The following is a 12,385-nucleotide window of genomic DNA, read 5'->3' on the forward strand; positions in this document are numbered from 1 at the left end:
ACTTTTTCATGAAGAGGTTGCACCATTCTACCTTCCCATCAGAAATAAATGGGGTTCCAATTTCTCTACACTGTCATCAACACTTTATTTGCCACCTTTTTTATTATGGCTATCCTCGTGGTGTATATGCCTCCCCTGGGAATAATTTTGAACATCTTCTCATGAGCTCATTGGCCATTTACATATCCTTTTTAGAGAATTGTCTATTTTCCGGGTGTCCAAATCTATACATACTGTTTGAAGCCTCTTTTGCTGATCTGTGGTGTCAGACATCAGGAAAAGTATAGATAGACATTTTCTTTGGTTCATTGGCTGTTGTTAGTGTTTGCGTATTTAATGCCCAAGACAACTCTTGTTTTTCCAATGTGCAGCAGAAAAGAAAAATGTTGGACACCCTGATTCAAAACTTTTACCTATTGTTAATTGGATTTTTGTTTTTTATTGTTGTTTTATAGGGTTTTTCATATATTCTAGATACTAGTCTCTTATCGGATTTAATATTTGATTTGAAAATATCTTCATGTATTCTAGATACTAGTCCTTTGTCAGATTTAGTATTCGATTTACAAATATATTCTTTCATTCAGTGATTTGTGTGATTTGTCTTATCACTTTATTAATTATGTCCTTGAATCTAAAAAGTTTTTAATTTCATGTAGCCCAATTCTTTTTCTTTTGTGGCTTGTGTGTTTTTGGTGTCATATCTAAAAAACCATTGCTTCACCTCAAATCAAAGTTTTTTGTTTTTTCTAATTTTTATGGTTTTAGCTCCTATATTTAATTTATTGATCTACTGTTGTGTTAATTTTTGCATGTATTGGAAGGTAGGGTTCCAATATCATTCTTTTACACATTGATATCACTCATTGAAAAGGATTTATTCTTTATTGAATTGTCTTGGCACTCTTATTGAATCAGTACTCTTAAATGTAAGGGTTTATTTGTAGGTGCTAAATTCTATTCCATTGATCATATGTCCATTCTTATGCCAGTACCATATTGCCTCAATCACTGTAGTTTTGTAGTAAAAAACCAGGAAGCATGAATCTTCCAAATCTCTTCTTTTTTTTTTTTTTTTTTTTGAGATTAGTTTGGCTACTCTAGGACTTGCGACTTTACATGTAAATGTTTGTCAATTTCTTTTCTTAAAAAAAGGCAGCTAGACTTTTGTTAGGGATTGGATGAACCTAAAGATTGGTTTGGGAGGTAGTCCATCCTAATATTAAGTCTTCTAATCCATGAGCAACAGTTATCTTTCCATTTATTTAGCTCTTCCTTCATTTCTTTAAAAATGTTTTATAGTTTCCAGTTCCCAAGTCTGATACCTCTTTTATTTATTTTATCCTACATATTTTATTCTTTTTGATGCTACTACAAATGGAATTATTTTTTAACTTCCTCTTCAAATGTTTACTGCTGGTGTATAGAAACAAATTGATTTTTATATATTAAGAGCTTGCCAAATTCGCTTATTAATTTCAATAGGAAATTAATTTTGTGGATTCCTTATAGTTTGAGTATACAATATCATGTCATCTATGTATATAAGTTCACTTCTTCCTTTCCAAAATGTGTTCCTTTTATTCCTTTTTCTCATTTAATTGTCATGGCCAGAACACCTATTGAATAGAAGTGAACCATGTATTTTTTTTAAGTCCTAACCATACATGGCTTACCTTAAGAATTTAAAGGCTATTCCATATAACACCTATTAACATGATATGTGGAATGAAAAATTTCAAATGATCATTTCAAAATATTTATCTAATAAAAATATTGTGCTGCTATGTACCAGACAGCTGTAAGCACTTTACAAATATTAACTCATTGAATCTCTACAACCACCCTATGATTTAGATGTTGTCATTCCCTATTTGCACCAGAAGAAACCAAGCCAGAGCTTATTTATTCAATGTAACACAGCAGTTAAGTGACAGAGCTTGAATTTAAACCTAGGCAGATTGGTCCCAAGCCCTAACTCTTAGCCATTTAGAGTGTTGACTCACATATGTAATTACTCATCAAGTATTTTAATGATGAAGTTTGAGAAGCATTCCTTTAAATTTCAGAAAAAAGACAAGGTTGCCGGCTGCTGCTACGTCTATTGAACATTTTAGTATAGACTCTAGTAAATGCAAGCCAATAAAAATTTCTACCATAGTAATTGAAAAGGAAGAGATCTAACTATTATTGTCAGTTGCCTACACAGAAAATTCAATACCCTGTATAGTACTCAGTCATTAGAATTTTAAAAGAGTCAGCAGATTTATGGATAAAAGAGATGCACAGAAAAATTGGTGACATATTCCCAAGCACCAATAGTAATCCACTGGATAATAGAACAGAAAAAATATTTCAATGCTATATGATATCTAGGAATAAATCTAACAAAAGATATGCATGTGGAGAATGAAGTGTATGAGAAAAGAAAGTAGACTTGTACGACTATCTGTATAGTATAGGATTTGTAAATGGGAACTCACAAAAAGGAATCTGACCAGATTAAAAAGCCTTGAATATGTATTCCATGGAAAATTTCTGAGCAATAAAGTGGCAAAATGAACGTAATAATTAGAGAAATTTAATCCGAGACAAATCCGGTGAAATCCATTAGTCTAAGAGACCAGAAAATGTGGTGTTGCTATTCAGTTGTAACCACCTCCTCATCCAGAGATTTTGACAGTGGACCCATTCTCAGTGCAGAGCAATGTACTGTCACAGGCCTACATAAAAGAAAAATCAGTATCTTAAATCCGATTGCTTTTCCTGTACAGTAAAACAGAAAAGCAGGAAACCCGGCTGCTGTGCTGCTCGTCCCGCAAACTCCGTTTGGCCTTCATAGTTTCAATATGAGGTCAAATGATGAAGTCTTGAGTCATCCAGCGTCCTGGGTGATGACCATTTCTATCTAATGACTAATTTTGGCATTTGAGAAAAGACTAAAAATATGCCTGGGATCATAGGCAGAATGCAGTTATTAAAAAATAATGGGAATTCAGGCCAGTTTCAAACAACTTTAATGAAACCATGGTAGTAAGAAATAGCGGCTGTAAGGATTAAATCACGATTTTAACACCAAATTCTAATATTATGGCACTATATAGGGAGTCTAAGTCCCTACCTCACCTATGTTTGCTAAACATAAATAAACACATTGACACTCTTATCTGAAACTTGTCTACAGCATTTTCATTCACCAGATATTTACTGGGCACCTGCTAAATATCCAGCACGCAGCTAAGGGAATTCTGCAAGAACACAGCAGGTGCAGCAGAGCCACCACGAAATTGGCATCCCTGCCCAAAGTCCACGATGCTACAAACTCCTCCTGAACTTCCAGAACCCTACTCTCCGGAGCCTTCTCCTGCCTCCTTCATCTCCATCTCCTTCATCATCGTTTTTTCTTTTCTTTTTTTTTTTTTTATCATAGGTTATTTCAGTTACATGGCAAAATTACATATATCACTAGATATAGATTACCATGTGTCAAGCCCTGTCCTTACCGCTTTACAAATATTAACTCACGTAATCTTCCAAAGAACTGTTTAAGGTACATGTTGTTATTTTACCCATTTTCCAGATGAAGACAACAAATCACAAACTGGTTAAGAAAGGAGAGGAGCTAGAGTTTACCCCAAGGCAGACGATGACCTAAATCACCACGCTGTGCACACTGCCGTGTCGTCAGCTGTCACCTGCGTGGAGTATTTCTCCAACATAGATCATTATATTGTGACTTTCCATATACGGTCTCATATTTTCTAATGGCTGCCAGACGTTTGTGCCTAAACTCTCCACATAGACTCAGAATCAGTGTGCTTGCTATGATCTGAATGTTTGTGTACCTCCAAACATTCTCAGGTTGAAATCCTCATCCCAGGGTAATGGTACACGTATTAGGAAGTGAGGGAGGCATTTAGGGAGGTGATTAGGTCATGAAGGCAGAGCCTTCATAAAAGGGATTAGTGCTCTTACAAAAGAGCCCCCAGAGAGCTGCCTTGCCGCCTCCACCACACATGGTGAGGACACACCCCCTATGCACCAGGAAACAAGCCCTCCCCAGACACAGAGTCTGCTGGAGCCTTAATCTTAGACTTCTCAGCCTTCAGAACTGCGAGAAGTCAATGTCTGCTCTTTATAAGCTACCTCATCTATGGTGTATTCGTTATCGCAGCCAGAATAGACGAAGACAATTTCTCCAATTCCTTCTCTTTCACGCTGCACATCATACATTCAAATTCTCTTCAACGTCCTCCTATCACAGCCTCCTAACAGGTCTCCCCACCCCCAGCAGCTCTCAAAGTATGATCCAAGAAAACATAGGGACTTCTAAGACCCTTTCAGGGATTCACAACGTCAAATTTATTTTCATAATAATACTAAGACATTATTTTCCTCTTACTGTTTCGTACCAATGGTGCAAAAAACATCGTGGTAAACTGCTGACAACTTAGTATAAATAGAATGGTGGGAGCAAACTGCGGCAGAATATTATTCCATCCTTCACCACCATACACTACCAGTTCAAAATTTTAAAAGTCAGACCTTGCTATGATCTGAATGTTTGGGTACCTCCAAACATTCTCAGGTTGAAATCCTCATCCCCAGGGTAATGGTACACATATTAGGAAGTGAAGGGGCAGTAAAACGTATCAGTTTTTCAAAATCTTCACTCTTGAATATACAGCTTTTAAATGGAAATGGAAAACATACATAAAGCTGTTCAGATATATAATGTTTTTGTCAAAAAAAAAAAAAAAAACATAATTTTGTGAGTGTTTGAGTTGTAAGCAGACCTAGGCATCTCTTTCATGGAATCTTAGCAAAGGATAATTTTACAGTCCAAATTAGGATATTATGAAAATATTATACAAAAGAGAAGGCTGAAAATCTTGTACCTGAGAGTGTAAGGCAGATGGCTTGCCAACACTTAAAGAGTTTTCTCTTGAGATCAGTGAGGATATTAACAAATATAATTTCTTATGTTATATATCGAAATGTGTCAACATTTGGAAGATCTATATAACTTAGGTAATGGATTTTTTCAAACAACCAGTGCATTATGGTATAAAATTATACATGGGTTAAAGATTCATTCAAAATACAAGATAGACCAGTGAATTTTAATGCACTCATAGTAACAAATATAGTTTCTGATTCTACCTTGCAAACAAGCTTTATAAAACTATCACTTGTTGAGTTTTGATTTATTAGCAAAGAATATCAGATACCCTCAGGTTGGGTTCCTCGCTGTCACTCAAACCCACTGTATGCAGCCACGTGGGCCATTTGTATCTTCCCACCAGGGACCTGGAGAGCAAAGGTGACTGACGATGATGAATGGTGAGTTCTCGTCCAGTTCCCACTCTACACTGGCAGCTGGCATGCCACACAGATTAATTTTACTAAGAGAACAATTTTTTCTTTGATACTAATGCTGAAACACCTTCAGTAGCTGCCTAGTAGCTAGATAATATCTTCCTTAGACCATTTCTATCCTGATCATTTTAATCTATTCCTCAGGGTTGCCCCACATAGTGACATCACTTAGTTAATTAATTTTATCATCATTTGTTATCTGTCAAGAACTGTGAAGAGTCTGAGATTTTGCCCATTAACGAGCTGTCGAATTAGCCCGCTACCTTTTCACGGATCCTGGCAGAAAACACAAAACTCCTGAGTCATTCCTGACAGCACAACAATCAGTATCAGCTTCATGTTTGCATCAGTTACCTTTGCGGGTAAGACATACACAATGGTTAAACCCATTTTATAACAATGTAAAGAAGTACAACTAAATTAAGTTATTCACCTCAAGTCATAAATCCAGTAAGTGATGAAACTAGGACTACTCTGCTGAACATGAAAAAATAAAGTATTTAGTTAATTACAGCAACTCAATTAGTAGACTTATTTTGGTTCTTTTCAACTAATCCTCTTGTGGTTCTGATGTAAAGGGATTCCTTTGGAAATAGTTGCATGAAGAGCCCGACTCACACTTACGTGGGGATTGCGGTTATTACCCTGATGACCAAATGAGGTAGCAAGGACTTACAGGACAGATTCGCTTAACTTAGAACTTTCTGAGAATGACAGGAACCCAACTTAAAAATGTCAGCACCAACTGAAACCAGGGCTTCAGTCCACTTATTCATAATCTGTCTCTCTAACTTTATCTCTCCCTCTCTCTCTCCTGTCTCTGCTTCTCTCTGGTCATTGATATCATGCTCACAGATTTTTCTCCATGAGGCTGGAATTTTGTCCATTATCATCTCCAGACACATCTTACTAGCTTCATGCCACCAAAAAGAGAAAGAGATTTTCCTAACTCTGGAAGTTCAGAAATACTCGAGAAAGGATGCCGTTCAGCATAGCTTGAGTCATTCCCCACTTCATGACCCATGAGGGGCCAGCTTGGGAAGAACAGCAGCAAGTCAGGAAACAATGATGGATTATCCTTTCTGCGATTATGTACTGGAAAAGAGTCGTTCCCTAAAAGAAGTACACAGAGAAGAGGGACGGTGGTCTCTGGTAAGTAGAAGCATAGATCTTCACACTGTCTGAACAGAGATTCTTTCCAACTGGCTTTGACACCCTTTATATCTGGAACACATCTTAGAATTTAGTACACAATTCAATTCTGGAGAAGACTGGGTTTCATTGCTTTATTTTTGAATATCTTTGAGTTCCTTCGATGAGTAACTCATTGAGGCAATAATGTCCTTGGAGAAGAGGGCTGCATTCATACATTTACTGGGAACTTACATACACTTAATAAATTCCAGTTGAAAAAAAGCCTAGCCAATCTTCCTTGCAACACTATAAATGGAAAAAAAATTGTTTATGGCAGCAGTAATTTTAGGGAAAATGTCATTATGTGAAATTCTTCTGTGAGAAAAATCTGTGAGAAGGATCATGGCTGGCCCAAAGCTTTTTCCACCATGGACATTGTTCCCACATCATTTTGTCTTCACAGTACTATGAGTTCACTGTTGCCAACAGCTCGGTGTAGTTGAGCTGAATTGAGCATCCATTGAGTTCTGACATTGTGGTGGTACTTAACACATCCCAGTGTTTTTTAATATTTATGTTACACTCTTACTTTGGCCATGTTTATTTTTTATTTTTGTTTTTTGAGACAGAGTCTCACTATGTCACCCTCGGTAGAATGCCATGGCATTACAGCTCACAGTAACCTCAAACTCTTGGGCTTAAGTGATTCTCTTGCCTCAGCCTCCCAAGTAGCTGGGACTACAGGCACCCTCCACAAAACCTGGCTATTTTTTTGATGCAGTTGTCATTGTTGTTTACCTGGCCTGGGCCAGGTTTGAACCAGCCATCCTTGGTGTATGTGACTGGTGCTATACCCACTGTGCTATGGGTGCCAAGCCATTACTGTGGCAATTTTTAAAACTTAAAATAGTGTCTACTATTTTTAGGTACTTGGTTAGGTGTTTTTATATGTCATAGTTAATGTAACAAATTTAGCTGTCACACACACACAAATACAGGTAATGATTGAAGAAGGTAGATGTAGAAAGATTAAGGGATGTGCCCAAAGTCATGACCCCCATATACTGTGAAGCCAAACTTCCCACCCAGGTCTGTCCAACTTCCAAGGCTACCTTATGATACTATTTGGCAAGAAATATCACATCCTAATTGCATTCCTAACTATTGTGCAGTTAATATTTCCTTTGCAAGTCATTGGTCTGTGCATTCAGTACAAGCAGAAATATTCACCTCCTGCCATAGTGACACTTCCCCCTCCTCACGTACACCATGGAATTGCCAAACATTCAAAATCATCTTCACATTAAGCCACTTGTTTAGAGAAGTCCTCATCTTGAACACTTTGGACTGTCAAGAACCAGGGGCAAGTTTGTGTTCTCATGATACAGAAACGATTTTCTAAAATTAACTCCAGGAACAAAATCATAACAAAGATTTGGGGTCGTGAGGGGAGAAATTCTTTTTTTTTCAAAATTGTTTTTATTTTATTTTAATTAATTAATTTATTTTTTTGTGCTTACTGAAGAGGTTTTCCACACATATTCTAAAATCCTCATTTGGGGTAGAAACTAGCCTCAGGCAGAACGACAGAAAAAAAAATCTGAGAGCAATAATCTCCTGCCAGCTGACAACTGTGTGCATGTCGGTTATGTGTCAACACCTCTCCTTCTGGTAGCAAAGTCAGTGAAGTCACCAAGAAAGGCAAAAGAAAAATATCTGAACTCAGACGCATGAGCCCGGCAGGAAGAAGGGAAGAGACTGGCCAACCGGTGTCAGGGAGCAGAAGAACTGCAGGTAAGAAGGGAATCGTGTGATCCAAACACAAAGTACTGTTTTTACTTCACAGTAATGACTGTGGAATCGTGTGAGGTAACACGCATTTGTCAAAAGGGAAGATGTATCCCCTTTCGTAAGTTGAGTAAGCAACTGAATGGTCTGAATCCAGCAAGATTCTATCACAGAGAGAAATGATGCCCTGAATTTTCCTCTGGGACCAACAGTCCAAAGGAGTTCAAACAGTGCATTTTGGAGGCCAGTATTTTTTTTTCTTTCTTTTCTTTTTCGGAAGAAAGTTAAAATGGACCAGCTGATGTCACCGACGTACCTTGATATTCCAGAGGAAGAGGAGATAAAAGCAAAAGGGAGAAATAGAAATTTAAGTTGGCTTTTTTTTTTTTTTGGTAGAGACAGTCTCACTTTATCGCCCTCAGTAGAGTGCTGCAGCGTCACACAGCTCACAGCAACCTCCAGCTCCTGGGCTTAGGCAATTCTCTTGCCTCAGCCTCCCGAGTAGCTAGGACTATAGACGCCCACCACAACACCCGGCTATTTTTTTGTTGCAGTTTGGCTGGGGCCAGGTTTGAACCTGCCACCCTTGGTATATAGGGCCAGCGCCCTACCCACTGAGCCACAGGTGCCACCCTCTCTGTAGCACCTTTACACAAAATAAATTTCAGATGGATAAATTACAAAAATGTAAAAAAAAAATCTATAAAAGTTGTAGAAGAAACCACGATGAATTTTTCTAAATGTACTCTCACAATATCAGACACTTCCTACACAACTCAAAACCAAAAGTCATAATAGAACAAGTAAAGACAGTCATAAAAAAGTAAAAATTTCTGCATAGCAAAAACTAGCATAAGCAGAATAAAAATATAAATGATAGATTTAGAAAACATAATTTCAGCCTGTATCACAAAAATGATATACTAAGAGCTCAAACAAATAAATAGCAAAGCCATCGACCCCATAGGAAAAATAAAATAGAAAAGAGTGAAAATACGGTTCACAGAAAAAGAAATAAAAATAAGAGAAATGCAAATAAACTTCACAGTGACATATCATTTTTCACCTACCAGAAAGGCAAAGATCTAGATTTATTGCATATTCTGTTGGCAAGTGTATTGGGAACAGGCACTTTTGTGCATGTCAATGGGAGTAGATATTGGTAAAAATTCATTGAAGTGTAATTTAACAATGTCTATCAAAGCTACAAATAAGCAAGCAAGCAAAGATTTCACCTAGCAAAGATTATACTACAGATTACTCACACATATGTGTGAAATACAAAAGCATAAGGTTATGCATTACAGCTTTTTTTAAATTGGGAACTATCAAACACAGCCCCATAGAGGCTGGCGAAATCAAATTTGGTACATCCATTTCAATGCGATTATGTTATACAACTCCTAACAACAAAAAAGGCAAAACATATCCCTAGCATATAAGCAGTGACCCTAAATTTCCGTTTCCAAGGTAGCCTGGGCTTATACATGTTGTCCTGACATTCCAGCCAAGCGACACTGCCTTTTGCTTTCAAAAGCGACCTGTCCATATGACAAAGAATTTGGTAGCTACACGGGAGTGAATGGTCACGTAGCCCCCTAAATGCACACATTGAGATTTTTAACTCCGTATGTGATAATAACGAGGTTAGTATGTCTTTTGGGAGGTAACGAGGTGGGCCCTTGTGAACAAGATTAGCGCCTTTATGGAGGACCCCAGAGAGCTCCTTTGCCCTCTTTCTGCCACATGAGGACACAGCAAGAAGCCGGCAGTCTGCAACCCAGAAGATGGTTTTCACCAGAACCCAACCATGCTGCCCTGATCTCAGACTCCTCCCCTTACCAGAGAAATAGCTTTATTTTGTTTATAAGTCACCCAGTCTAAAGTGACAGTCACTCTAGCTATGCTTTCTGTAAGAAGTGAGGGAAGAGACTGGTGTGAGGCAGGGGGCACATGAACTTAGATGACAGGAAAGGGAAGAAAAAGACAACTCAGTGCTTCCCGGATGTCCTAATATTGTTCAGTTCTCCTTTCCGCCCTATGAAAGCCGGTAAGTGGGTTCAAACCCCATCTCTACAATTTACTATCTTTCTGATATTGGCCAATTCCTTAATCTCTCTCTGTCTCATCTATAAACCAGAGAGCTACTAGTACTGAGCTCATTAGGGTTAGATGAAAAGAATGTCAGCTCCAAAGCACTGTAAACATATTAGCTATGACTATGATTTGTGGTGCTTCCTGTGTGGCAGCCACACCTAGACCTTGACAAAGTGAATGCTTACAGAAAGCCTTACCCACTGAAACTGATCACAATGAAGATCTACACATAAACTGGGCTCACCCATATGATTTTTCATCGAGCACATATATTTTAGGCTCGGAACTAAGCTCTAGAAAAACAAAATTATAAAAAGCATTGTAGGAAACTAAGGAGAATTTGTATAGAGCCTACACGTATAAGATGAAACTGTTTCATTATAAGATTTACTGCTTAGGGCTTTTTTAACTTGATTCAACTCAAAAAAAAAAAAGATCCAATTGCCAGTAAATTCATTAATCTCATGATTATCTGACATGCTTAATAAAACTTCAAAACAGAAAACTATTAATATAGGTCGATTAACTACTACAGAACAATAAATGAGCCCTTCCCTGTATTCTCACGGTCCAGAATAAGACCTTTGCAACCAGGGAGGCTCCAGTTTGAACTGGTTCTGTCCCTTTCGTGTGTGATCCTGGTTAAGATAGCTAAACTTTCTTTTCATTAATTCATCATATTTAAAATGAGTAGCATTAGCTGGCTATTTTAAATGGTGTTTTGAGGATTAAAGGTAAGCCATTGATGTAGTGTTTAGCACATAAAACATGCTCCCTAAATATTTGTCAGCATGACTATTATTATTTCTCTGAATTTAAATAAGCAGTACTTATGTTTCCATCCACGTCACATCTTCTCCACCTGATTCATCTCCATTTTTCTCCAAACAGATGAGACTAAGCATAATTTATTCTTGGTAGAATATTGAAAGTTCTCTAAAACATATTTTCAAAATCAACAGTGACTTGCTGATATTTCTCCTAACAGGAGTATAAACTAATTCCCCTTCGGGAGTTACACAGCCATCTCTTTGTTTAGGTGATTTCCAGACTTCCTATTTAGGCAAGGCCCCGATCTAGAAGACATAACTTTTTATAATCTGGCTCTGATGACACAGCATGAATGATGGAGCTATAAACAGACTCCCTCCACCTCCCCCACGAACCCTGTTTCTGTAGGATGAGGGCCCAGTTGGTGGAAACTCACTTCTAAAGGACAACTTGGAACTATTTCTTTCTTCAGCACACGTCTACAGCAGCACAAAACTTTTCAGCTGTACGCCATCTCCCTTATAAAAACGTTCTAAGCCCAGAGAAAGGTTTTGCTAAGCTATCTATGTTTATAGGCATTTGATCTGTCCTTTTAGAGTGCTAATATTGGATGTAACGTAAATATAAAGATTTAAAAAGAAAATAAAAGTCGATCAATCGCTGATATACTTGCTGAAGTGAATATTAGGGATTTTAATGTCACATTTTCTAATAGGGGAAGAAAACATGTTTAAGAACTAAAAAGATTAACTGAGAACGGAACTCTAAGGCAGGTATTTTTAGGAATCTTTGGTACTGTTTTAATGTCAGCTTAAGAAACAAAGTATTTGTTTCACGTAGTTGCTAGGCAACATATTGGGCTTGATTTTGTTTCCAGACATTTTAAAAAACAGTGCCACGACTATAATAGCAATAAAACAGTATTATCTTCTTCTCAATTTAATATCAAAATACTTAAGGACCGTTGGCTTAGATGAGGTCATTATTACTTAACATTTTCCCCTATTGTCCCTATCCTTATTCCGGAATCCTGTAACAAAGCACTGTCTTCTCAAAATAAGTCGTTTTAATTGTGTAATATGCTTCATTTCTACTTTTGACTAGATCTCTGCATGACATTTAAGATACCAAACTTTGTAGCCTTTTCTTTAAGTTTCTCGTACTCTCATCAACATATTTCTGAATCATCCGTATATTTTCTTTTTAAGGAGACAAG

The sequence above is a fragment of the Otolemur garnettii genome, unplaced genomic scaffold (assembly GCF_000181295.1).
Source record: "Otolemur garnettii isolate 467f Iridium unplaced genomic scaffold, OtoGar3 scaffold00007, whole genome shotgun sequence".
NCBI classification, from domain to species: Eukaryota; Metazoa; Chordata; class Mammalia; order Primates; family Galagidae; genus Otolemur; species Otolemur garnettii.